This window comes from Eumetopias jubatus, unplaced genomic scaffold, assembly GCF_037043125.1.
Source record: "Eumetopias jubatus isolate StellerSeaLion01/CBP00866 unplaced genomic scaffold, mEumJub1_p1.0 scaffold_9, whole genome shotgun sequence".
NCBI lineage: Eukaryota > Metazoa > Chordata > Mammalia > Carnivora > Otariidae > Eumetopias > Eumetopias jubatus.
This window is the reverse complement of record NW_028274815.1, coordinates 64,341,265-64,366,703: the sequence shown is the minus strand read 5'-3', so window position 1 is coordinate 64,366,703 and position 25,439 is coordinate 64,341,265. Positions and strand designations below refer to the sequence as shown.

The 25,439-nt window shown below is 35.4% G+C and overlaps 1 long non-coding RNA gene across 2 annotated transcripts in view; it reads left to right on the top strand.

Annotated features, from left to right (window-relative positions):
• LOC148163549 (uncharacterized) overlaps positions 1 to 25,439 on the top strand; it is a 418,215-nt gene that overhangs the window by 126,116 nt on the left and 266,660 nt on the right. Inside the window, exon 3 of one of the 2 annotated variants that reach the window (XR_015768871.1) lies at positions 15,569 to 15,633. The exons of the other annotated variant lie outside the window; for it this stretch is intronic. This is a non-coding gene — a long non-coding RNA (uncharacterized LOC148163549). Of the gene's footprint in view, positions 1 to 15,568; positions 15,634 to 25,439 lie in introns of those variants that run through there. 2 annotated transcript variants of the gene reach the window in all.

Genomic DNA, 25,439 nt, shown 5'->3' with positions numbered 1-25,439 from the left:
AATCATTTCTAGTACCCACATGGACAATAATAATAAAGAGAGCAATATGCTATGAACTCAGGTATACATGCAATTTTTGAAAAAATAATTCAAACCTGTATGTTACTCTATAACAAACAAGTTTACATTATACTACTCTGCCAAATAACCTTGTATCTGGAGTATTTTATGAATTGTGGAAGAGTGGCCATACTATTGTACTCAGAAAAATTCCACACACATGAAAAAAAAAAAATCAAAGAAAATATTTTAAATTATCAGAGTTAACAAAAGCTATAATGAAGTCTGTTCAGATTTTCAGGAACATAAAATTGGAAAATAAAGGATTTATTTTTTTTTTTGGTATTTTGGTTTTTAGAAGTAGTAAGTAGGCAATTACTTCATCTCTGTCTAGTTTAGCATTAAGAAATTGTGTAGTGAATTTGTATCATAGAAAGGTAACAAGGTAATTTATGTGCAAATGTTGAGAGACTTAATATATAAATGGACAATGGCCAAACATATACAGAAATACAACTCTGGGGGCACCTGAGTGGCTCAGTCAGTTAAGCGTCTGACTCTTCATTTTGGCTCCGGTCATGATCTAAGGGTCCTGGGATTGAGCCTCGCATTGGGCTCTGTGCTCAGTGGGGAGTTTGCTTGAGGATTTCTTGCCCTCTATCCCCCCTCCTCCAGCTCTTTCTCTCTTTTTCTCTCTAAAATAAATAAATAAATCTTTTTAAAAAAGAAACGAAACTTAACTCTGGTCCACAGTCTGCAGCAAGCAGCCCAGGAAACCAACCTTTGTACAGTAACCACCCAGGAAGCCAACTTAGTATCTGTAAGTCAGACTTGCAGGAAGTAAGACCACCATCTCTAGCAACAATCCAGAAAGCCAAACAACAATCCTGTAATGATTGGCCTCAAGATCCAGACCTAATTAAAAACTGACAGCTTCTCTAATTTTTATACCAGCTTTCAACTTAGGATGAACCAGAGAAAGCTAAGTATGTACCTCTAACCAATCATATAGGATGCCCCACTTCTACTTAGCCATTTATGCTTTGCCCTATGCCAACAGCCTCCAATCGGGTTATACTTCAATTTGTCCCCTTTTACTACTATTCTAGGCTTTCTCATTCCTCTGCCTATTATGTTGTTGGAAAAATACTACCAGGTCTAAAGAAACTAGGTTAGTGAAATTCTATTAGAATCTGCCATTTACTCTCTTATCTTCTTTATTACCATTCAAGGCATCTTCTTCCCAAAATTCTTCCTGTCTGGTCATCTATGGAATTATCACTGTGGCTATTTTCTTGTATCTGAAAATTATCCTTTATCAACTCTTTAAATGTCTTCATTCTTTCTAATTGGTAAATCATGGAACCCTATTCTGTTTTCTACTTTGTTCTTTTCAAGGAAGATTCAGCAAAGTATTTTGGTCTTTTGGACCAGTTGATAATTAACTTCTGCTTTCTTTCTGAGAATTTTTCTATTCAGACATTTGCCTTTCTGAATTTCTATAATTAGCACATTCAAATGACCTCAAATGGGGTGCCTTTTGGCTCAGTCGGTTAAGTGCCTGCCTGCCTTGATCTGGGAGTCCCAGGATCAAGCCCCACATCAGGCTCCTTGCTCAGCAGGGAGTCTGCTTCTCCCTCTCCCTCTCCCTCTGCCCCTCACCCTGCTCATGCTCTCGCTCACGCTCTCGCTCAGGCTCTCTCTCTCTCTCAAATAAATAAAATAACATAAAATGACCTCAAATGTTGATTGTAGAAATGCCTATATGATTCTCTTTTTAAAAATTAATTAATTTATTTATTTTTGAGAGAGATAGTGTGCAAGAGCAGGTGGGAAGGGGTAGAGGGAGAGAGAGAATCATAAGCAGGCTCCATGCCCATTGCCTGAGCCTGACGTGGGACTCGAACTCATGACCCTGAGATCATGACCTGAGGTGAAATCAAGAGTCCGACCCTTAACCTACTGAGCTACACAGGTGCCCTGTGATTCTCTTTGAAATTCAACATTGTGATAAAAGAGGACTATTGGTGCCTCAGGCTTCTAGAAAGAATGTAGATCTAGGACAGTATCTTTTGAAGCTTTTTAGGATTGAAGTGCCTTTTTTTTTGCATCAAAAAGGGTATCATGGATGCAAAGGACCTTGAAGATAATCTAATCAAAATGCTAATCATGCCAAGAAGGAAATAGAAGTTCAAGATTTCACAGGTTGGACAATGTAACAATTCTCTAGAATCTTTCTGAAACTTCTGCTTAGTGTTCTCAAAGCATTTAGTAAGTACCTTGCCATGGTAGAGACAGATTCCCTAACTGTATTCCTAGTCCACATAGATATGGACAGTCTCAGGGAAACTGGGGTATTTCCAGTGATCTTTAATTAGCTACCTCTTCAGATCAAACAATTTAATACTGTAACATTTCTCAGGCAGGATGCCAGTATCAGAAAAATAAAGGAATGTCCTCATAATATATAACAGTGAATGACAAAAGTTAACAATGATAGCTTAAAAGAAGTACCTGCATATACAGAAGCAATGGCACAGAATACATTGAACATGATTTTGTTTTCCCTACAGTGCATTTCAAAGAATTACTTTTCAAAGTGGCATTTTTGTCTCTTCTTCCTTAAAAAATGGCAATACAATTCTGAGTGGCTACAGAAAGACTTATGCCCATAGTGGGGTTGTTTATTGAAGAATTTATTTTTCATCCAGTGAAAAGTAATACCCTATAATTATCAGTTTTATTGCAGATATATTACTGCATCAGAAGAATCAGACATTTTATTCAAAGCAAACATCTGGGACTATATAAATTCTAAGGTTAGGAAGAGTAATACTTGCCAGACAACAATGACAAATACAGGTAAATCCCCTGCTTTTCCAAAGTTCATGTTCCACCCCTTTGCTTTTACAAAGACGATGTTAGTACCTGTTTTTGCTAACCAAAAGAAATTCAGAGAGGAATTTTGCTTTTATGAAAAAAGACAAAAATAGCATTCAGCATTTGTTTTACAGCAGACTGTTATATAGGCAACACATGCCTAGAGCAGAGAGTGGCACCTTGGAGCTCCTTTCCCAGGAACCACACTCAGCATCTCAGCATCAAGCTGCTGTAGCTTTGAACTATGTCTGTGAGCATCAGTGCTTTATCTCAATTTATTTTGTGCATCCATTAGTAAGATGTGTTCTAAGGTATCAGAAAAGCCTAAGAGGTGATTTTGGGGGGCTGGGAATGCTCAGAAAATTTTACATATAAGTTAATGGTAATTGTTCTTTGCTTTATATCATTTCAGCTTAGGAAAACTTTCATAAGAACACTCTACTTTTGGACAGCAGGGGAAACCTGTACTAGAAATAATTCATTTTTTTTAAGATATATTTATTTATTTGAGAGAGAGAGAGCACATGAGCAAGGGGAAGGGCAGAGGGAGAGGGAGAGGGAGAGAGAATCTCAAGCAGACTCCCCACTGAGCATGGAGCCTGACTCTGGACTCCATCCCAGAACCCTGAGGTCATCACCTGAGCCGAAATCAAGAGCCTGCCACTTAACTGACTGAGCCACCCTTGTGCCCCAAGAGATAATTCATTATAATCACTTTTTTTTTAAAAAAGATTTTATTTATTTATTTGACAGAGAGACAGTGAGAGAGAGAACACAAGCAGGGGGAGTGGGAGAGGGAGAAGCAGGCTTCCCGTGGAGCCCGATGTGGGGCTCGATACCAGGACCCTGGGATCATGACCTGAGCCAAAGGCAGACGCTTGACGACTGAGCCACTCAGGCACCCCTATAATCACATTTTTTCTTCTACTTTTCAACTTAATTTATAGGATAGATCACAAGAATTAATATTGCTACAAAGGTAACATTTTCAATAAATCAAAGGTTCAAAAAGTATTGGCAATAAAAATGAACATATGCTAGGGTAGGTAAAGAAGCCCTCTTCAACTATAAGTTCGGTAATTGTGCTGTTTACCTTATGAAAAATTGCTATTCACTAATTTGCTTTTTAAAGCAAAGATGATTTTATGCTCTACAAAGTAGAACAAATAAGTGGTCAGTCTTTTTAATGTCTACATACAGATGGTATTTTGTATCTTGGTATTTCTCCCAAATCATAAAACACGAAAAAATAGTGTCATCAAATTTTATTCAGAACACATGGTTCTTCCAAGCACAATAATTTAGTTTCCTTAAATTAGTTGCTTTTCTCAGAAACTATTGTCCTAATTGAAAAAAGTAAGATCACATAAACCTTATAAGTAGATCATTAGCGTCCCCATTTTTTTTCATGATTTCATCATTGGAATGCATTTCACAACTATAATATGTAGCACACGTATAAATGTACAGAGCACTACATTTGCTTTTATTTCTTCCACTCTAAATGACAGATTCATTTCCTCTTTATAACTAGTGAAAGTGTTTTTATAAACTGTAAAAGAAATTTATGTGAAAATAATTTTATGAGCTTACGCATGGTTTCCATGGCTACATAAAACTACCAGTGTAGATTTACCATAATCTAGAAAAGTGATTTCTTTTTTTTATTGTTATGCACAATATTTATTTGACTTGAATTACCGAGAACTATACTCTTAATGTTTAACAGGACTTGGTTTAACAAGTTGTTGTATCATATCCTTTTTGATCATTTAAAATCTATAAAATCTTTTTTCTCTTTTCTTTATTTTCCCCTTCTTTCCTTCCTGCCTTCCTCTGTACTTCAATCCTCCCGTTCTCCCGTCTTTCCTTCGTTCCTTTCTTCCTATCTTCTTTCCTTCCTTTCTTTTGTCCTTCCATGTAGGACTTCTTTCTTTTTTTTTAAAGATTTTATTTATTTATTTGAGAAAGAGAGAATGAGAGACAGAGAGCATGAGAGGGAAGAGGGTCAGAGGGAGAAGCAGACTCCCTGCTGAGCAGGGAGCCTGATGTGGGACTCAATCCCGGGACTCCAGGATCATGACCTGCACCGAAGGCAGTTGCTTAACCAACTGAGCCACCTAGGTGCCCCTCCATGTAGGACTTTAATTGTGCAATGTCTGTGAAGCCAGACATTAAATGTTTGGTTCCGGCAACTGATGTCTTCAATGTGTGCCAACAGTGTTTCTATTCTAGATCTGGTCTGTTTATTACAGAACCACTTAGCGGTTGTGTATGAAAAAGCTCCACTGATCTATCATCAAAGATTTATGTGTATATGTTTGAAGGAAAAGAAAAGAGCACCTAAATTAGTACAGAATCAATGGTGTCTTACTGTTACCAGCGCCTCAGGAGCTGAGCAACCAGTTCAGCTATAGGTCAAGTTAAGGAAAGAGCAAGAATAAAAGCTCAATGATGCAACTTTATTTTGTTAGATGTGTCAAGAATTCAAACTTGAAAAATTATCTAGGACAAGATGTGTGGAGTGGACAGGGAGCTTCCTTTTGTAGGATATAGCACACTGCAGTACCCTGATAAGCTACTTGGTCTCCAGAGATTATGTGTCGGCTAGTACCTAGGATATTGAGAAAAAGAAATTCCACCCTAATGTACAGTGCATAAGCTTATCATTAGAATACAGAGAGGAAGGGATCCTGGAGAGAGTGGGTGGACATTACAGGAAAAAGAGATTTAAGAATATCCCGTTACTTCCTGGTAGAGGGGAAAAGAGAAAACAGAGAAGTTTAAAGGAGTGGTTCCCAAATAATGGTTTCCTATTAGCATCACCTGGCAACCTTTACAATAATATCTATTTTGGGGGCCCCGGGTGACTCAACTGGTTAAGTGTCTGCCGTCCGCTCAGGTCATGATCTCAGGGTCCTGGGACTGAGCCCCACGTCCAGCTTTCTGCTCAGTGGGGAGTCTGCTTCTCCCTCTCCCTCTGTGATATCTCTTGCTCTCTCTCTCAAATAAATAAAAATAAAATCTTTTAAATAATAATAATATCTATTTTCAAGTCCCACCTAAGACCAATTAAGTTACAATTTCTGGGTTGATTCCCTGAAATTAGTCTTTTAAAATGTCTACCCGAATGATTGTAATGTGCAGTGAAAGCTAAAACAAGCTTTGAGACCACTGACCAAAAGGGATATCACACTAATCAGAGTATAGGATATATACTTGGTCATTAGTAAATTTGACATTGCTTATTAGTGTATTTCATTTGGTTTGTTTTGCTGTGTTGTGTTTCCGTATGTAAATTGTAAATTGTTTTTTGAATATCTGGATGGATGAGGGTATATTTGACTCTAGGTAACCATACTTTGTGTAATTCATTAATTTTGTTGTCCTACTATAACAGTTGCATTTTAACGGAGGCATAGGGGTTTGGTGACATCTTACAGGTATTTAATTATTTCCAAAACCTTCCTGATTGTTATCATCCATGGACTCTAGAAAAATAGTTTATTTAGGATGTAATCTAATTTTGGGCATTAAATGATTCAGAGTTTTGTTATGGTAGTGCCATGAAGGGATTAAGGTGTGCTGCAAGACCTTGAGATCCCTTTATTCCCCTTAGAGACAAGTTAGAGCCCAGTGCCTGGCCTTCTATCTCTACCTGTAAATAACTTCACTGAAGTCTCTTCCAAAGACAGCATGATCAAAGAAGTCTAAAAACAAAATCCTTGGTCAACAGAGGCAAACAATATGAAAGGATTTGCTACACTCCTTTACAATTAGCAAGGCCAAAGAGAGGCTCTCCCATCTGAACACCTGCCGTTGCTGCAGCTGCATAGGCTCAACTGCCCATTGTGTCCAATGGGCTGGACGAGATGTGGGAAGAGCAGTCAGGGAATCCAGGAAGCACTGTGTTTCGGCTAAGGGAAGGCTCACAGGGAAGGTGGCAGTGAGGCAGAGTGGATGGAGCTCCTGGTGGGTACAGATTGCAGCAGCAGCCAAATGTAATCACCCTTCATACATATTAAATTGTGTGTGTGTGTGTGTGTGTGTGTGTATGTATGTATAAGAAAATACTATTTTTTCCCACTGGGGTCTGTTTAGATACCCCTAAATTCCTTTCAGTTTGCGTCAGCATGCCATGAGAATATTATCACCTTTTGTGAGCCATGACATGAACAAAAATTTGAAAGCACTAATACAGTTTACTTTTGCATGCAGCAGAAGCACTATAAACAGCACAAATTGTCACATGGTATTACTGTATCCCGTGACTATAATTCCAAATAATGTATTTCCAACTTTCTTCATCTTCTCTCTACTATGGCACCACTGTTCAGTTTCTCCTCTTTGACTTTTGGAGAATGGTTGACTTAGCGCCTCATAGATCCTTGGTTTTAATGGGGATCCAATGTAAAAGGAGCTTATCAAATTCATCTAGGGAGCTATAAAATTAAGTATTATGTGACAACACATATTATACTTTTAATATGTAATGTAAATAAATGTAATAAAATATATAGTAAATGGGAAGAATATCCTGGAGTGACTAGATATTTGAAGGCAAGACAGTAAGCAGCCAGAGATAAGACTGCTATTTGCAGTGACATTTGTGAATTCAGTTACTCTCGATGTCATCTAAGTTTTAATGACAAATATAGAAAACTTTTCTGAATCAACTTTGAAAAGACTAGTGATCAGTGTTTGTCTCAGAAGATTTTTGTAAATAATCTTTACGAGAACTGTAAAAAGAATAAGCAAACTTCATTCACCTGAACAATTCAATTCAATTTAACAGATATTTATTGAGTGTCTGTTAGGGAACAGAACATAGTATGTTCAAAAGCCTTGTCAGCATCATTTGCCAAACTTATTATGAATTGGATTAGACGAGTTTTATAGTAAGTAGGACAATGACTTATTTTCTCCCAGATACATTCCACTTGAGAGGCAGAAATAAGTTTAGTAAAATAAAATTGAAACCAGATAAAGCCTTTTATTGCTTTCTAAAGATAATTGGTATTTGAATTTTATTTCTCTACAGAAATTGGCCCTTAATTGTTTACACAGTCTAAGGCTTCCTCAGTTATGTCACTTGAGACCTAGCCCTCCACAAAATGAAAATGTCAGGGTTTTTTTGTGTAATTCCTTTCTTTAACTCTTCCAACAATTAAGACCCTACTACCTAGGAGGCCATTTCTAGCCAAACCATCTTTGAGATAAGGACACACTATTAGTCATGCATTCCTTAGTTGAGTTTAAGATAACATAGTGTTTTTACCATTTGCATTTATATTTTATTTTATTTTTTCATTTTAAAGATCTTATTTATTTGAGAGAGAGAGAGAGAGAGAGAGAACGAGCAGGGGGGAGGGGCAGAGGGAAAGGGAGAAACAGACTCCCTGCCAAGTAGGGAGCCCAACTCAGGGCTCAGTCCTAGGATGCTTAATTGACTGAGCCACCCAGGTGCCCCGATATTTATATTTTAAGACATATCTTTAAAAATGAGGGCATGTACTCTTTAAAGGACTTCACCGAAGTAAAAAATTATAAATTAAGAAAAAGATAGCTGGTAAAGGGCTTTCTTTGATTTTAAATTTCATGGCTATCTTGGCCCAAAAATTCAGGAAGATAGACAAGGACAAATTTAGCCAAGAAGTTTCTGGTCAGAGGTTATTATTTAAGAGTAAGATATCAGAATCTATAAGTCTAAACAGTATTAAATATAACTTAGAATTAATTTAAATATACATACTTCAATCAATGATATTTTTTAATCTTCACAGGTTTTATTGAAAAGTTTGAAAGATTGGTAATTGATTTTGTTTCAAATAAAGCACACTCATGTAAAAGTTCTGTAAGTTACCTTTGTAAAATTTTGAAGGTAATAAAACATTCTTCCTGCCAAAAATTGTTTTCCAACAAGAAACATCCTTCTTCAAACTGCTTTCGAACATTCCACATATTTTGCTAATGCAAGGAAAATTATTCTTCCAGTAAGTACATTTTGATGAGACAGAAACCAGATATAGACATTATTATTTCCTAAAGCAGCTCTTAAAAAGATCCATGAGTCCTTGATATATGGTAAGCTAGTTATTTGCACCAAAGACCCAAGAACATTATAAAATACTTAATAATTTTCAGCCATGCAAATAAAATTAACTTGCTAATAGTTACCTACTAATCATTTTGTCTCCACAAAAGAATTGTAGAGTGACTAGAATATAAATTGATTGTGCCATGCTCCTTGGTAGGAGAAATAAAAGGTAAATTTAGAGATAATCTAAAAATTAGCAGCACTATCTTTCTGTTAATTTGGTACCTTAAAAAAATCAGATGCTAAGTAAATCTTGGGTATTACTGAAGACTCAGGTGGTAGCTTTGATAATGTAGAGTTGTGGGTTTTGTTTTTTTTTTTTTTGTCTTCATAAATCTAGTAATTATAAATCTGGTGATCTTTTAAATTCATTTACAGTCGAGACAGTCAGTTCTCTTCAGATAGCTGGGAAATACCATTATTCATTGATCAAAGGTATTTCTCTCTCAGCAAATCTTAACTGCATGTCAACTACTGAACAATTGAGTTCATCAGTTACTTCCCAGTTGAAGAAAAATACACGTTTTTTATGCATTAGTCATCCAGTTAAGAAAGCATTTTTTGTTTTTAAAGTTTCACTATTTTAGATGTGAGATATATGATTAAGTTATATTTCCTTTTCAACACATTAGAAATAATAGCCTTTAATTATTTTAAATACTTTAAGATTTTTTTTTTTAAAGATTTTGTTTATTTTATTTGACAGAGAGAGCACAAGCAGGGGGTAGTGGCAGGCAGAGGGAGAAGGAGAAGCAGACTTCTCGATGCAGGGCTCGATCCCAGGACCCTGGGATCATGACCTGACCTGAAGGCAGAGGCTTAACCAACTGAGCCACTGAGGCACCCCAAATACTTTATTAGGGTTTAAAATGATTTTCCCAATATATCTTTAACAAAATACTCACTAAAACATGATTCTCCCCAATCATTTGTAAAAAATACTTATTCTGAGAACAGTGGAGAGCTTATAAAATTATTCATGTGATTAAAAATATTTAGAGCATTTTTATTTGGATACTTGAGGCCAAGGTACTATACTGACCTGAATTATCTGGATAGTAACCTTTATTCTTATCAGGCGATAATCTACCTACATGCTGTGGTAAGTTATCTATTACACAGATCAATATTTGTATATTTTGCTCTAAGTTTGTCTAAATCTAACAAATAGTATAAATCCTTCTTTTCATTTATGGCAGGCATACATAGAAAATGTGTGTCATTCCCCAAAGCAATAATTGCATTAATTCTTTTCTCTGTAATCATAAGGGTAAGATATATAATGAGTCCTGGTGCTTTATGCAATATATATGTATACATAACATCAAAATGAAGCAGATTAAGAAAATTCCTATTTGTGATTTCTTTTAAAAAAGATCATGCCCCCATGATGTATGATCATCTTCAAACACGGTATATGTGTGTTTCTGTCACTATCTCAATGCCACATTGAGTTTAACATCATCCCACTGACATTATAAAATTACAGAACAATATAGTGCCCCACACATCAGAGGTGGATGGCTTTAAAAAAATGTCTAAACGTAAGACCAGATATTATTTTCCAAAGTTAAGACTAAGCTTAAAGTATTAAGTCGTCCCTTATGACCTAGAACCAACTGTGTTGAAAGGTATATGACTCTGGACCATCTCATTCAATTAATTTCCATAAAAACACCAGGTGAGCACGATAATATGTCCCCAACTCTGAGATGGAACCTCAAATTGTCATAACTGAGAGAGACAGAAAATTGCATAACTAATTTCAGTTTTTTTAGCTATTATATTTAGGACCCATGCCTGTGTAATTTGCTGTTGTTAACTCATGTAATCTTCAATATAATGTCATGAGAAAGGTAATATAATTTTACAGATGACTTTGGGGCACCTGGGTGGCTCAGCCAGTTAAGCGTCTGCCGTTGGCTCAGCTCATGATCTGGGGTTCCTGGGATCGATCCCCGCATTGGGTTCCCTGCTTGGTGAGGAGTCTGCTTCTCCCTCTCCCTCTTCCTCTGTGCACGTGCTCTCTCTGTCTCATGTGCGTGCGCTCCAATAAATAAAATCTTTTCAAAAAATATAATTTTACAGATGATTTTAAGTAACTTGTTTATACTGAAGAGACTGCTAAGTAGCAGAACTGGAATGTGAATCTAAGTTGTGCTGACTTCAGTCCAGCTTGTAGCTTATTGTGCTCTTTTGCTTCACTCATATATCCCAGCTATGAAATGAGCCTGAAAGCTCATGTAGAGCAACTTTTTTTACTTGAACTGCCACACAAGAGGGGAGCATTTTTTTCAGAGAGGATGCTAGCTTCTTCCTCCTCAGTATAAACAATTCAAAGTATCATTCAGGAAAGTGGAAGGCAGTTACTGTAAAGGATGCTCATAATCACTATAATAAGGCATTTATTTTCAGTAGAGCTTATTTACTTATGTGAAGTGCATCCTGTTGGCCACATTTAAAGCATGTAGCACAGGTAAATCCTGACCACATGTGTGGTGTGGTCATATTCTTTTAGATACTGGGTAAAAATACCGAAAGAGACTGTATAGATGGTAAGAATTGCAGTCTTCATTTGGTATGACCCAGAGCCTTGAAGTATAAAGTAAAGTAAAAAGTATAAAGTATAAAGTAAAGTAAAAAGTAAAGTATGTGTATATAGTACAGAGATAGGTGCAGGCACCCATCAACCTGACATATAACATTAGTTTAATCACCAAACTAGGAGCAGGAGTCATTTATCCAGCACTAAGATACCTAGAGTTCTTCAACCTCTTATCCATCTATAAAATGCAAATTATATTATATAGCTGTTTTCTATAGATTCTGAGAAAAATCAAATGAGACTCCAGAATTAAGATAATGTTTGTATGTATCCGATATGCTTCCTTACAATTCCTATAATTGTATAATTCCATAATTCCTATGCTTTTGACCAAAAAAAAAAAGAAAAGAAAAGAAAAGTTTACTTAAGAGTACAAGGAAGTCAGACTTAGGACTAGGTCATTAAATACAAACACCATTGTATAAAGGAGGGAAAAATGCTCATACAGAGGATGTCAGCTTTATATCAGTCTCTTCCCAATGAAAGCATTGCAGCTTTTTTTTTTTTTACATGTATATTGTATCCAAAAAGGTTGTGCTTTGTCTCATCTGTATTGAAAAAGTTGGGAATCAGTCAGTGTGAACAGAGCGGTTTGGGCTTCCAGGAAATGTTTGCATTTTCATTATTCGGGGGCAAGAACAGTGACCCTGTTATTTTGGTGTTTGTCTTTTAATATGCTGTTGGATTTGCCTTGCTAGTATTTTGCTGAGGATTTTGCATCTATATGCATAAAGGATATTGGTTTGGGGTTTTCTGGTGCTGTAAGGTCTGACTGGCTTTGGTATGAGCATAATGTTAGCCTAATAGAATGGATTATGGTGTTCCCTCCTCTTATTTTTTGAAAGAGTTTGAGAAGCATTGGTATTAATTACTCTTTAAACGTTTGGTAGAACTCACCAGTTAAGCTAGGCAGTCCTGGGTATTTCTTTGTTGGGAGGTTTTTGATTACTCATTCAAACTCTTTATTTGTTCTAGGTGTGTTGAGAGTTTTTATTTCTTCTTGAGTCAGCAGATGACCAGAATGTTTTGAGGATTCTGTTTAATCCATCTAGGTTATCTAATTTGTTGGCATACAGTTATACAATTGCCTGATCAAATATGCTATTGAACCCCTCCAGTGAATATCTCATTTCAATTATTGTACTATTCAACTGGAGAATTTTTCTTAGTTTCTTTTTATAATTTTGTTTATTAATAGTTTCATTTTATTCGTATATTGGTTTCCTGGTTTATTTTAGTTATTTGTCCATGGTTTCCTTCAGCTCTTTGGCATATTGCATGTTTAAGACCATCGATTTAAAGTCTTTGTAAAGTCCAATGTCTGCTTCCATAGGGACGGTTTCTGTCAGTTGGTTTATTCCTTTCCTTTAATTGACCATACTTTGCTTTTTTGTATGCTGTGTAATTTTTTGTTGAAAATCAGGCATTCAGATGATATAGTGTGGTAATTTTGGAAATCATATTCTCCCCTTCCTCAGGGCTTGCTGTTCTTGATTGCTGAATCTTTAGCTTGGGTTTGCCAGTGTTTTGACTGAGATTTCTTTGAATACCAGAAGTCTTAACAACAACAGCAACAACTAAGCCACTTCTTTTATGCTTTGTGAATTGGCTCTGGGCTAAGACACTCTTTTTTTTTTTAATTTTTATTGTTATGTTAATAACCATACATTACATCATTAGTTTTTGATGTAGTGTTCCATGATTCATTGTTTGTGCATAACACCCAGTGCTCCATGCAGAAAGTGCCCTCTTTAATACCCATCACCAGGCTAACCCATCCCCCCACCCCCCTCCCCTCTAGAACCCTCAGTTTGTTTTTCAGAGTCCATCATCTCTCCTGGTTCTAAGACACTCTTTTAACACTTAGCCAGGCTGTTTACAATTCTGTCTCAGCCTTCAGTGAGATCATAGATCAGCCAGTGGTGAAAGCTTAGAGTCTTTTCAGTTCTTTTTAAACATGTGCCCTGTCCTGAGTATGCTTTGTTGATCTCTTAATTTCCCAGTACACTCAAGTGCTTTGAATGTCCTTGCTAATTAGCCAAAGAAACTCTGTTTTAGGTTCTTCCCCCCCAGGCCTTAAGAGGCCTCTTGTATGTCTCAAGTATAATCTTTTGCCCAAACAAATGTAGATTTTTTGATGCCTTGCAATGTTTTCAAGTGATACCCACATCATTTCATCCCTAAGCAGGTTCTGAGATAGACAAAACAGAGACAATCCATTTGCATCAGTCTTTCAGGTCCCCAGGCAGCTTAAAACAAATACAATAATCTGCAAATAAGATTTGCTCTGCTCCCTCCAGATCCAAGGACCAGAGTCTGAGGCTGGGAACATGGGCTGCCATCTTCAAGACTGCCACAAAGCTGGGAAGGGGTTAGGGAAATCACAGACAAAATATCCCAAAGATTTCCTACCTTCTTTAAGTTAGATTTTTCTTGATTTAGCGTCTGTTTGATTGCTGAAAGTTTTGACTGTTTCCAGTTTTGGCGAAGTTGGTTCAGATGGTTTCCTTTTTTCTTTTTTTTCCCGTATTGAGAGCTTCCTACTCTTTCATTTTGCTGATGTGTATTATTATTATTTCCACCGACATCTCAGTGAGAAAAATTTCCCCAGGACTTCTTCTTATAGATCCCCTGTATTCCTGTCTACTAGTTTCCTGTTTACTTCTCTCATTATCCAGATTCAGTTCCATAGTGCATCATTTTAACTAGGTTTCCCCATGTCCTTAATACTCTTTCTGTATTTTTCTATATCTTTCCATATTGTATTTCTTTGGCAAATGCCCAACTATGGATGAAACCAGGTCATTGCTTTCTCCTTTCCAAATACGGGCTTCTCACTCTGACAAGAATAGCACTTATCTGTTTGGAATTGCTATTAATTCCCGGTCATTAAACTCAGCTGGGTTCCCAATACTACTCTGCTATCTTTGTGTGTGTCCCGTCAGTTTGCATCCTCATATCTACTTTTCACATTTTTCTTAACATCTCTCTTCTTCCACCTTGTTCTAATCAGATTTCTTCTTTTTGACATCACAAAGGAAAAAGATATTGCCAGTCGACAAGTTCTTGACTTTTGATTACTAAATCCATAAACCAAATTACATTTGTGTGCATCATGTACCTCCCACTAATGAAATTAAAGAGGTTTCCCTTTTCTAATCCAAGGCTAAATTCCCTATATCTCCATCCTTTCTTCTTTATCTCTTCTCAGCAGCTCTGACTCTGTGGTGTTATCTACTTAGTTTGCTGAAGCCAGGTTGTAGTGGCTTGCAAGAACTGATGAGTGAATTTTAAGGAATTTTGAAAATTAGCTGATGTCAATTTGGTAGGTGGAAATTGGCCATGGTGGGAATATTTACCCCATGTAAATCACCAAATGCTAAATAAATAAGTGCTTTAAAAAACTTTCAGAGATGGATGTTAGACATTTGTCAGCACATCACTGCTTATCGTCTACCTCTCCATTAAATTTTATTCCAATTAACATATTTAAAGTGTTGGTCTCTCACAAGCTAAAAACTGAAAACAAAAATACTAGCAAAAGCTCATGTCTCTCTCAGCTCTTACTATGTCTCTCCTCTCTCCTCTCCTTGGTAGTCATGAGTCTACAGTAAAATATATCCTCAATTTATAGCACAGTATACTGCATATTAAAGGTGATAAATATTTTTGAGTCAACATTCTTTGGGCCAATGAGTTAGATACCTTCATTTAGTACCGATTGAATTTTTTGGCAATAGGGGTTAAAAACCTTAAAGATTCCCCCTGTTCTTTGATTTATTAATGGCATTTTGGCAAATCTAACATAAGGAAATAATCCATGTGTAACCAACATTCAACTCACATTATTTTTAATAGTGAAATGTCAGAAATAATGTAAATGTCCAACAATAGGGACATTTTTAAATGAATAATGCTGCATTCATGCAGTGTGTGAACATAGTCAGTAAAAATAAATTGATCATAACTTTAAATATAATTTCTAGGCGAAAACAGACTGGAAGGAAATTTGCTTCTATGTTAGAATGGAGAAAGAACAAAAGCCCTAATGAGGTAAGAGAATATAAATGTTTATGAAGGGTAAAAACATAGAATTACTCTAATAACACAAAGAGATATTGTTATATTCAACTAATATAGCTTGATTAAGCTGCCTGATGGGTTTCCATGGGGTGAAAGTAGTGCAACTTGCAATATATTAGCAAGGGGAATTAACCAAGGTAAAATTTATATTGAATTAATTTTTCCTTTCCCCTAATGCATCTGTCAACTTGGCTGAGGAGCATAATGCATTTCAAGATATCCTATAGCAATGTTTATAAAAACATCAATAATTTATTCTAAGAATACTTTGAAAATTAAGAATAAAATCTAATTAATTTGCCCATTGGGACATGATAAAGAAATAAGCTTCTGCCTAGTAATTCAATTTATTTATCTTAGCACTGGTTTGTATTACTTTCAAATAACTCTGTTATTTATTTTCATTAACTAAATTGAACAGTAAATGTAATATTATCACTATCTCTAGGAAAATCTCTAAATACATTGAAGAGATATGAGTGAATTTGAATGAAGCATTACAAATACATGTGATCTTGAATAATTGTACAGCGTTTGGTAGTTTTCAATTACCCCTCTTTAGATGATATTGTAATTAATTTATTTTACTATATGGAAAGGATGACACATTAAAAGACTAATTCAGTGCTTAGCTTTTCCCTTTTAACTTTGAAATTATACATTAAAATTACTTAGGAACTTGTTTTAAGTGTTATTCAAGATTCTATCCATATTTCTAACAGCTTAATGAGATAGATAGGTAGTTACTAATTTCTTTCAAAAATAGAAAAGCAAAACATTATTCCGACCGTTTCACACACACTCATTACTTAGCAAATGAGCATCAGTGTTAGAAAAAAATCTGCTTCTAACTCCAAGGGCCTGCTCTATATCTATATACACATAGAAAGAGATAGATGCAGATATATTTGATTTTCCCTTAAAAGGGAAACTAGCTTTATAACAGTGGTATTTTATTACATTCCAGGTCAATTGCATATTTTAAGTGCTTTGAAACAGCATTCTCACAGAGTCGGAGATGGCCCAAATTCCATCCACTGTTCTTTCTTAGTAATGGTTTGATTATCTGTTTTAGTACAGCACTGTGTCCAGTTTAAAAAAAAACAATCATTTCCCAGGTTCTTTTGCAGGTAGGTGTGATTATGCGATCAAATTCTAGCAAATAACTTAAGCAGAAGTTTTTGCGTGGGACTTCAGAAATGCTAGAATGATAGAGCAGGAAAGATTAAAGGAACCTGCTTTCCTGAGAAAGATGAGGGTGCCACGCTGATCCTATTTTGTCTATGCCTGGCTATTTTTCATGTGAAAAAACTACCTTATTTAAGCCATTGTTTTAGGGACCTCTGTTATTAGTACTTGAATGAAATTTCTAACATACCTGGTCTGTATGTTCTGTATTCTGCCATTATTACTAGATCCATTTCTCTTTATTAATTTCTAACATACCCAGTTATGTTATGTATTCTCTAGTTTCCCATTATGGCTGGAGCTAATATGTAAAGGATGTGCTATTTAGGCATTCATAAGTCATTTAGTTGCGTTATAGCTGTCTCTAAATAGCACAGAACAATTGGATAAAAGTGTGAAAAAAATCTTGCATTTGATTGCAGTGAAAAACATTGGCACAACTCTATCTTTCTTCTAGAAGTAGCACCGTTGCCCTCCTCTCCCACCTGCTTTTGGGGATCTGTTTCCATCTCGGTGAACCACCTCAGGAGGTGTCATCATGTTCAGTGACCACCTCCTCTTTGTTCTCTGCTATTTATCCCCTTACCCAAACTGGGGCAATAATTGCAACTGTTCCTCCTGATTTGTTCAGTTAGCACAAAGCCACAAACAGAAGTCAGAATTTTTTTAATAAAGTTTATTTTTAGCAGTACTAAGAGAAAGGGAACACTGCTTTCTAGTATTGAAGATTGCAAAATGTAAACTAAGAGTTGGTAATAGCTGTGACCAATGTTTAAACAAAAATTGGTGTAGACAGTGAATGGTATAGAGCAGATAGAGTAACTCAACAAGGTCCAGTTTGGGTTTCGAAGACCAATTGTCCCAGGAGCCCTTATTGTCGTTTAGTTAGTCGTTTAGTTTAGTCAGTGATCCTCCCATTTAACTAACTTTGTTTCAATTTAATTTCAAACATTTTGTGAATAAGTTGTGATCTACAAGCTGACATATGTATCTTTGTTGAAATAATTCAATTGGTCTTGTGGTATTTGACACTGGGCAGCCAAAACATGTATGCTTCTCGTGTCTCTGTTCGAATAACCTTTTGTAGACAGCCTTTACTGACTTGTACAACTAACTTGAGACCTACATATACTCAGTATATGAATAAGGGACGTTCATATCAAGCATTTCAGAATTTCAAAAAAATTATACCTTGTTTTTAGATGATTATAAAAAAGACAGGCTTTTATTTAAATGAAAAAATATTAGAATCATGTATGATGTCAAAAAATCTACAATGTACATGGAATGATACACCAGCTGAGAACACATCAGTACATTTTATCAGAAAGGAAAAGAAAGTTCATGATTACTAGGATTTAAATATTTTATCTTCAAGCAATCCTGATTTCAAGCTTCTTTTTGAAACTCAGAGATGTGTTTGAATGACGTACTGGTTACTCTTAAAACTTCAGAACATAATCTCTGTTCATCTAGACTCTCTGTGTATTTAAGGACTGGAAAAAGAATGTCCTCATTGTTTATGTGAGTAATTCCTCAGAAATGTTACCTATTAGATCCCATTTATCAGAATTTTATACTGTGGAAGTAGGGGAGTGAAAATTGAGTTATTATCTCTCTCCCATAGTGTGTATTTTCTTTCCCCTTTTTATTTTTAACCAGTAAACTGGCTAAAATGCATCCTTTTATGATGCATTAATCTAAGTGTTGTTTTGGTACGTGTATCTATCCAACAGAAGGGAACATTCTGAGGTTTTATAATTTTTTGAGTGTCAACCAAATTATATTTATTTTAGATAGTTTTGTTTACATACTTTCTTACTTGTGCCCCCACTTTATTATAAAAGGGATATGAATGACATATAAATATGTATAAAATGTAGAAACACAAAGTAAGTTTAAATAAGTAAGAAAACAAATGAAGAATAAATTAGATTAACCAAGTGCCCTGGAACCAGAGTGTGACTAGTTCCCAACATCCATGCCATCAACTCCAGTGCACTTACAAGGAGCAGTGCATATGTTTGGCCGTACATTTTTGGAAATCCGACACAAGGAGGGAAAAATAATTCATTATTAAATATTTAGCATTTATATCCATGTTGTTCAATAGCATAGCCATTTACCACATGAGATTTAAACATTTGAAATCTGGCTAGTTCAAATTAAAATACACTCTGAATTTCAAAGACTCAGAATGAAAAAAAGAATGTAAATGTCTCAATTTTTATAGAGCTTACATATTTAAGGAAATATTTTGGATATATTGGGTTAAATAAAATAGATTATTAAAGTTAACCTTACCTGTTCCTTTTCACTTTTCTTGGACTGGCTACTAAGATATTTAAAATTACACATATGGCTTGCAGCTGTGACTTTTATTGTATTTCTTTGGGACAGCATTGGTATATTCAGTAAAATAATTTCATTACTCCCGGAAAACGTCACTATTCCCAATGCAGGCAATCTTCACTTTACATGGTTCTGATATGCATGGATTTCAGTTTCTGTTGTTTTAGTTTAGTTAAATAATACTAGCCTTCCAACAGCATGATCCAAATTTTAGTTACCATGTTATATTAACTATGAGTTGCTGCATAAAGTACAAATTTCATGGCTATTATTTATGCACATCATGATCAGGGACTGATCATGGCACTTCCTTCACAGTGTCTTGGTGATTGGTTACTGCACATCTATTATTATTCAGTCAACATGCACAGACAGAAACACAAGAAATGCAAACAAACAATGCTGGAGATTTCAGCTTTGTGTATCAGCACAATACAGCATTTGCAAGAACTCACAGGGAAGCCATTGAAACTCTATCATCCTGTATCTACCCGCACATCTACCTTTTGGAAGAGAATAATGCCTTCTTTCCCCCATGCAAATTTCTTAGCTACAGCCTGTCAGGCAAAGGAGACTGGAAAAAGGGGTCTATTTCCTGTCATGTAGGGGAGAACATAGAACACAGGGATTGGTGTTGAGGACCTATACATGGTGTCTAGCACTGATAGTTAGAAACAATTCAAGAAAGAAGTGTTGCTAAAGACTAAATTTTCTTGGCTAGCCATTTTACTGAATCCATTCCATTTCTTCTGTGCCATTTTTAATTGTAGATTTTATTCTTTAAACTTGACTCAGGGTCAGACATCGAAAGTCGTTAAAATACTATCATTCTATAGGGTTCTGCTTCACTCCTTCTTATTACCTGGATGTTTCTCTTTCAGGCTTTCATATCCACTCTTTTCTAGCTTCCATATCCTCTGCAAGTGACTGTTGTGCTAAGATGGAGTAGTAGATGGGTTTAGAGAGAGCAGAACATCTACCTGCTTCTTTATCAGTTTGAAGGAAAGAAGACTTTATTTTTCTAACTTGTCTTCATGTTTTACTAACTTCTTTCTGGTGTGTGAAATAGTGGTAATGAATACTTAAACATTTAATCCTCTACTGATAGCTTATTAACTTCTTCAAGGGAAAAATAATCTGAGTGTGGTCTGATAAAAAGCTAAGATACTTTGCATTTTTTTCTTTTTATCACATCTGTATACAGCATGACTCCTGTTGAAGGATTTGTTAATTATAGAACATGTACCACCTTTAAGTCATTTTTTATTCTAGACTCTGAGAATAGAGTGGTGAATAAGACAAAAATATCCCCCTGCTCTTATGAAACTTTTATTTCTAGTGACAAGAGCCATCAATAAATGGTTAAATCAATTAAATGAAAAAAGAATGATGATTTCACACAAAAGTAAAATCTGTGAATAAAATAAAACACTGCAATATGAAAGAATAGATAGCTGGGTATTGGGCACAGCATGCTTCTGAATACCTATCTAAAGCATTGCATTTATTTGGGAACTGGAAGAAAAAGTTTCCAGCTACCTAGGGCTGGAACATTAGAGATAGAGAAAGCAGCATGTGCAAACATCTTAATGCACATTTCCTGGCAGAAAAGAATATGACACATTCAGTAATACAGAAGGTCAATATGGCTATATCATAAAGGAACAAGGGAGAGTTAAGGGAGTTTTGAAAGATGATTTTGGAAAGACAAACCAGAACCTATAGGGTTCTGTGGCTATGTTGAGTTTGTATTTTATTATAAGAGCAAGTGTAGTGGTGAAAACACAAGTGTTACATGCTCTGGTTTGTATTTAACTAAAAAATGGGACTAAAATAAGTGAACCATGTATTTTATCAAGCTTTTATTCTATGTAATTGCTACATTTTAGAATATACTAATTTCCCATTATCCTTAACATAATGAGCATTTTATCATGGATTTTGGTTGTATTATTTTTATGAACACATATAATACTCTGACACAAAAGTATGTTAAAAATCTGATATATTTTTGTTGATACATTTTTTTTTATTTCCAAAAGTGTACTAAAAGTAGAAGACCATGACAATAGAGTTTAATTGTTGCTTGTACACTGCTTAAATATTGCAGATTTATTAATTACTTGTCCTGGAAGTCTCACTAGACATCCAGACTGACTCAAGTCCTATACAAATAATCTTAGTAAGAAAAAAAATTACAAAGTGATAAGAGGTAGAGAAAGGGGAAAGTATAATAGTGAAGGGAAGGGAGTAAGCATTATGTGAAGAACTCTATCAGATAACAGTACAAGAGTTCAGCATCAGAAATTACTTGCATTAGCCTGCTGGAGTATTCCTGCAAGAGAGAGGAATATAAGCTTTATTTTCAACTTCACAGTTCTCGTAATAAAAAAACCCCTCCACCCCCACAGAATGAACCACAGCCAAGAACATGAGGAGATAAACTCTTCAAGTTATTATGAAAGGCTAAGGGTCATGAACTTTGATCCCTGTTCCCCACTGTGGACAGCACTCTTTTTGCCACCTCCAGCAGTCCAGTCCATCTTGCTGTACTTATGTGCACTCAGCAACAGTTTCTGTGTTCAAAAGTACTTCTTTCTAGCACATTGTACAGAACAGGTATTCAACACATGAAAAGTTTTGAGTTCCTCTAGGGGAAGATAAAAAACAAATATTAACATCGTTTTTTCTAGATTTGGGATAGAAGAAAAGTTGGCAGGCAGACATCTGTGATGCTATAACTATGGAAGCTCTTTCTTCCTGAGCTAAATGAAATTTTCATTTAATGACTTCATTTTCACACTTCCTTTTCCTGTACTCCTTCAAAAATATGTTTTAATTCATTCAATCAGTTAGAATTGTTGAATGTCTACGTCAGGCAATTCAACATTAAGTGAGTTGTGTATAGAGTAAGTTGGTGTTAGCTGTGTATGTGTTTGTCAGTTTGTGAGTGCTGGTGTATTTTTTATCAGGGTAATATATTTGCTAACTTATTTTCTATAACAGTGTGTTAAGAAATAGATAAAGTACTGTATAATAGAGCTATTTGATGAGATGATACATTGCTTATACCAATTGCATTTTGATTTGTTGGAGCAAGAATAAAATTCTATTTAGTTTCATTTTTAAAAAAATGATTATTATATGGACTACAAAGCTTACCTTTCTTGTATAGCATTTTATTAAATGTAAGTGCACATTAATTTTTTTCCAAATGTGTACTGCCCCATTCCATTATCATGTTTTATCTCATTGGACACCTACAGAATAAATGAAAGGAGTTACCATTGATTCCACTAACAGATATAGCATGTATACAACTGGATAGAAATCTCAAATCATTAAAACATTTCTCACTGAAAATATAACTTAAAATCCTTACATTGCTCGTAGCCCATATGATGTTCTTGTCCTTTATTGTCCAAAGTCATACTTTTGTTACTGAATATTTGACCAGGGGTCTTTTCTACTTTGAGGATGTAATCTCTGAGACCAGTTATTTGATTTCTTGTGTCAACTTTTCTTCTTCCTTTAAAATATAAATAATAATACTTGCCATTAGTCTGCCTTAAACCATGTAGGTTATCTTCTTAAAAGAAAGGATTAATGGTATGCTTCACTTCAGGGATTCCTAAAAAATTTTATTATCTACCTATACCCCAACCTGGCTGTGACTCAAGGTGTCTGCCAAAATTACTTTTGCCAAGTACAACCCATGGCTTCCATGTCATGGAAACCGTTCAGTCTTCCTCTGGATATTTCATAGTCCAGCCACCAAAGGGGAGGGTAGAAGTCCCCTCAGCAGCACAGACATGAGACTGATACCATTCCACATCCTTTGCTCAATCACTCCTCTGAGGAGGAAGGGTCTATCTGTGCCCTTCAAAATACTGAATCCCTAAATAATGGCATCATCACTGACTCAGGTTCCAGAGGTCATAAGCTGTGAGCTACACAGTCATGACTTCCCCATAATCATTTCTCTCCCAGCATATAAGGACACACATTTTGGGCTTCTTACATGTGCACCACTGGTTTTCATCTTTGGGTAACATTTATATGTAAACTGTTATAGCCCCACTCCATCATCCCACTGTTCCTTCAGAAAAACTCAAGTAGCTGTATTGTAGGATTTTTCCCCTACTTAATTAGCATAAGAAAGATCATTAGAATTTGTTTAGAACAAAACCTCTAGAAATTAACACAACTTACTACAGAAAGTAGGAGAAAATTATTTTAAACATTCAAAACTTGGTGACTTGAGCATTGGTATTTGAATTTTATCTCAAAAGATGAATTAGACTGAGCTTGAAAGGAAGTCTCATGGAGCAGTAGATTAAAAGGCACAATTCTCAGAGGAAAACATTGACAACTTTTTAATGATGGCTTTAAAAGAAAGCACATTATTTCTGATCAAAACTTATGATTCTTATTTACACATGTCCCCTATAGATGTAGAACTTCCAGAATTTTTATGTGTGTATGTGAAACACAAAATATGATTTAAAAATGATTTTTTTAAAAAATGCAACATATAGTTATTAAACTTTATATGACATACATGGTGAGGTGTCCTTAAAAGCACTGCAGAGCCAGAATGGGGCAAAAGCCTTTAATTGCTCCTGCACTGGTTTAATTTTAAATACCATGTGTGATTAAATTCAGTTATGAAGAACAAATAATGGAGGGTGTTTAGGATGGCACAGTAAGTTCATGTTTGATGCTCTCATAAAAATACAAACCAATCTGGATTAGAATTTTAGGGAAAATTAAGAAGACATAGCTGAGCTCAAAACAAGGATAAACTTCTCTAGAGTTCAGAAGTAAAAGAGAAACAAAGCAGTGGATAATGCTGAATCTGTACTCAACCAGGGGGCAGGAGCTTTTTCCCAGCAGGTAATGAGACTGAAAGTCCTCTGTGTCAGGTGTGACACAGGACCATGCTCCTTGCTTGTATCCAGAGCTGAGATAGATTCCCCAAATGCATGAACCTTAAAAATGATAAAGTGTTACTTTTCACCTAATATCCTGAATCTACAGCCTTAAAGTAAGCAGTGAGTCTAGGGAAGAGAAGAGTAAAAGCACACTTCTGGTGATCAGGAACAAAATCAAGTCACTCTTTGACTCAGCAAACTGACCTATGATTTCTCCCATGAAACAACAGGGGAGAAGCTTTGGAATACCATCATAAGAATTGGTTATAGACTTCCGGGGAAGATGGAAGAGTAGGAGGATTCTAAAATAAAAAACACAAGAAACAACAATATTGGCAAGGATTTGTATAAAAAGGAACCATTGTGCACTGTTGGTGGGAATGCAAATTGGTACAGCCACCAAATTGGTGGAAAACAGTGAGGAGGTTCCTCACTAAAGAACTAAAAATAGAATTATCATATGATCCAGTAATTCTGCTACTGGGTATTTACCTCCAAAATATGAGAACACTAATTTGAAAAGATATATGCACTCCTATGTTTATTGCAGCATTTTTTACAGTAGCAAATTATGGAAGTAGCCCACGTGTGCATAGATAGATGAATGGGTAAAGAAGAAGTGGTATGTATACACAATGGAATATTACTCAGCCAAAAAAAGGGATGGAATCTAGTCATTTGCAACAACATAGATGGAGTTAGAGAGTATAATACTAGTGAAATAAGTCACTCAGAAAAAGACAAATACCATATGATGTCACTCATATTTGGAATTTAAGAAACAAAACAAATGAGCAAAGGATAAAAAAGAGATAGAAAGCAAGAAATGGACTCTTAATTATAGAGAATAAACTGATAGTTACCAGAAGGGAGTTGGGTGGGGCAATGGGTAAAATAAATGATGGGGATTAAAGAGTAAACTTATGATGAGCACTGAGTAATGTATAGAGTTGTTGAATCACTGTATTGTACACCTGAAACTAATATAACACTGTATGTTAACTATATTGTAACTAAAATAAAAATACTTGATTAAAAAGAAGAAAGAAATTTAGCTGTAAAAGGGGGGAAGTGAGAATGGGAGTACCCTAACATGGCAGTAACTGATACTCCTGTGTTCATTTATTTTTACATTTTATTTTATTCAGTTTTCATTAAAATCTGATTTTTGTCCCAACTCCTATACCTGACCATAAAAATAAATGAAAAAAATCCAGCCATACAGAGAAGTACAGAAGACAATGTAAGGAGCACTGAGCATAATGAAATCTTGATATTTGCCACATATGCTTTTCATAAT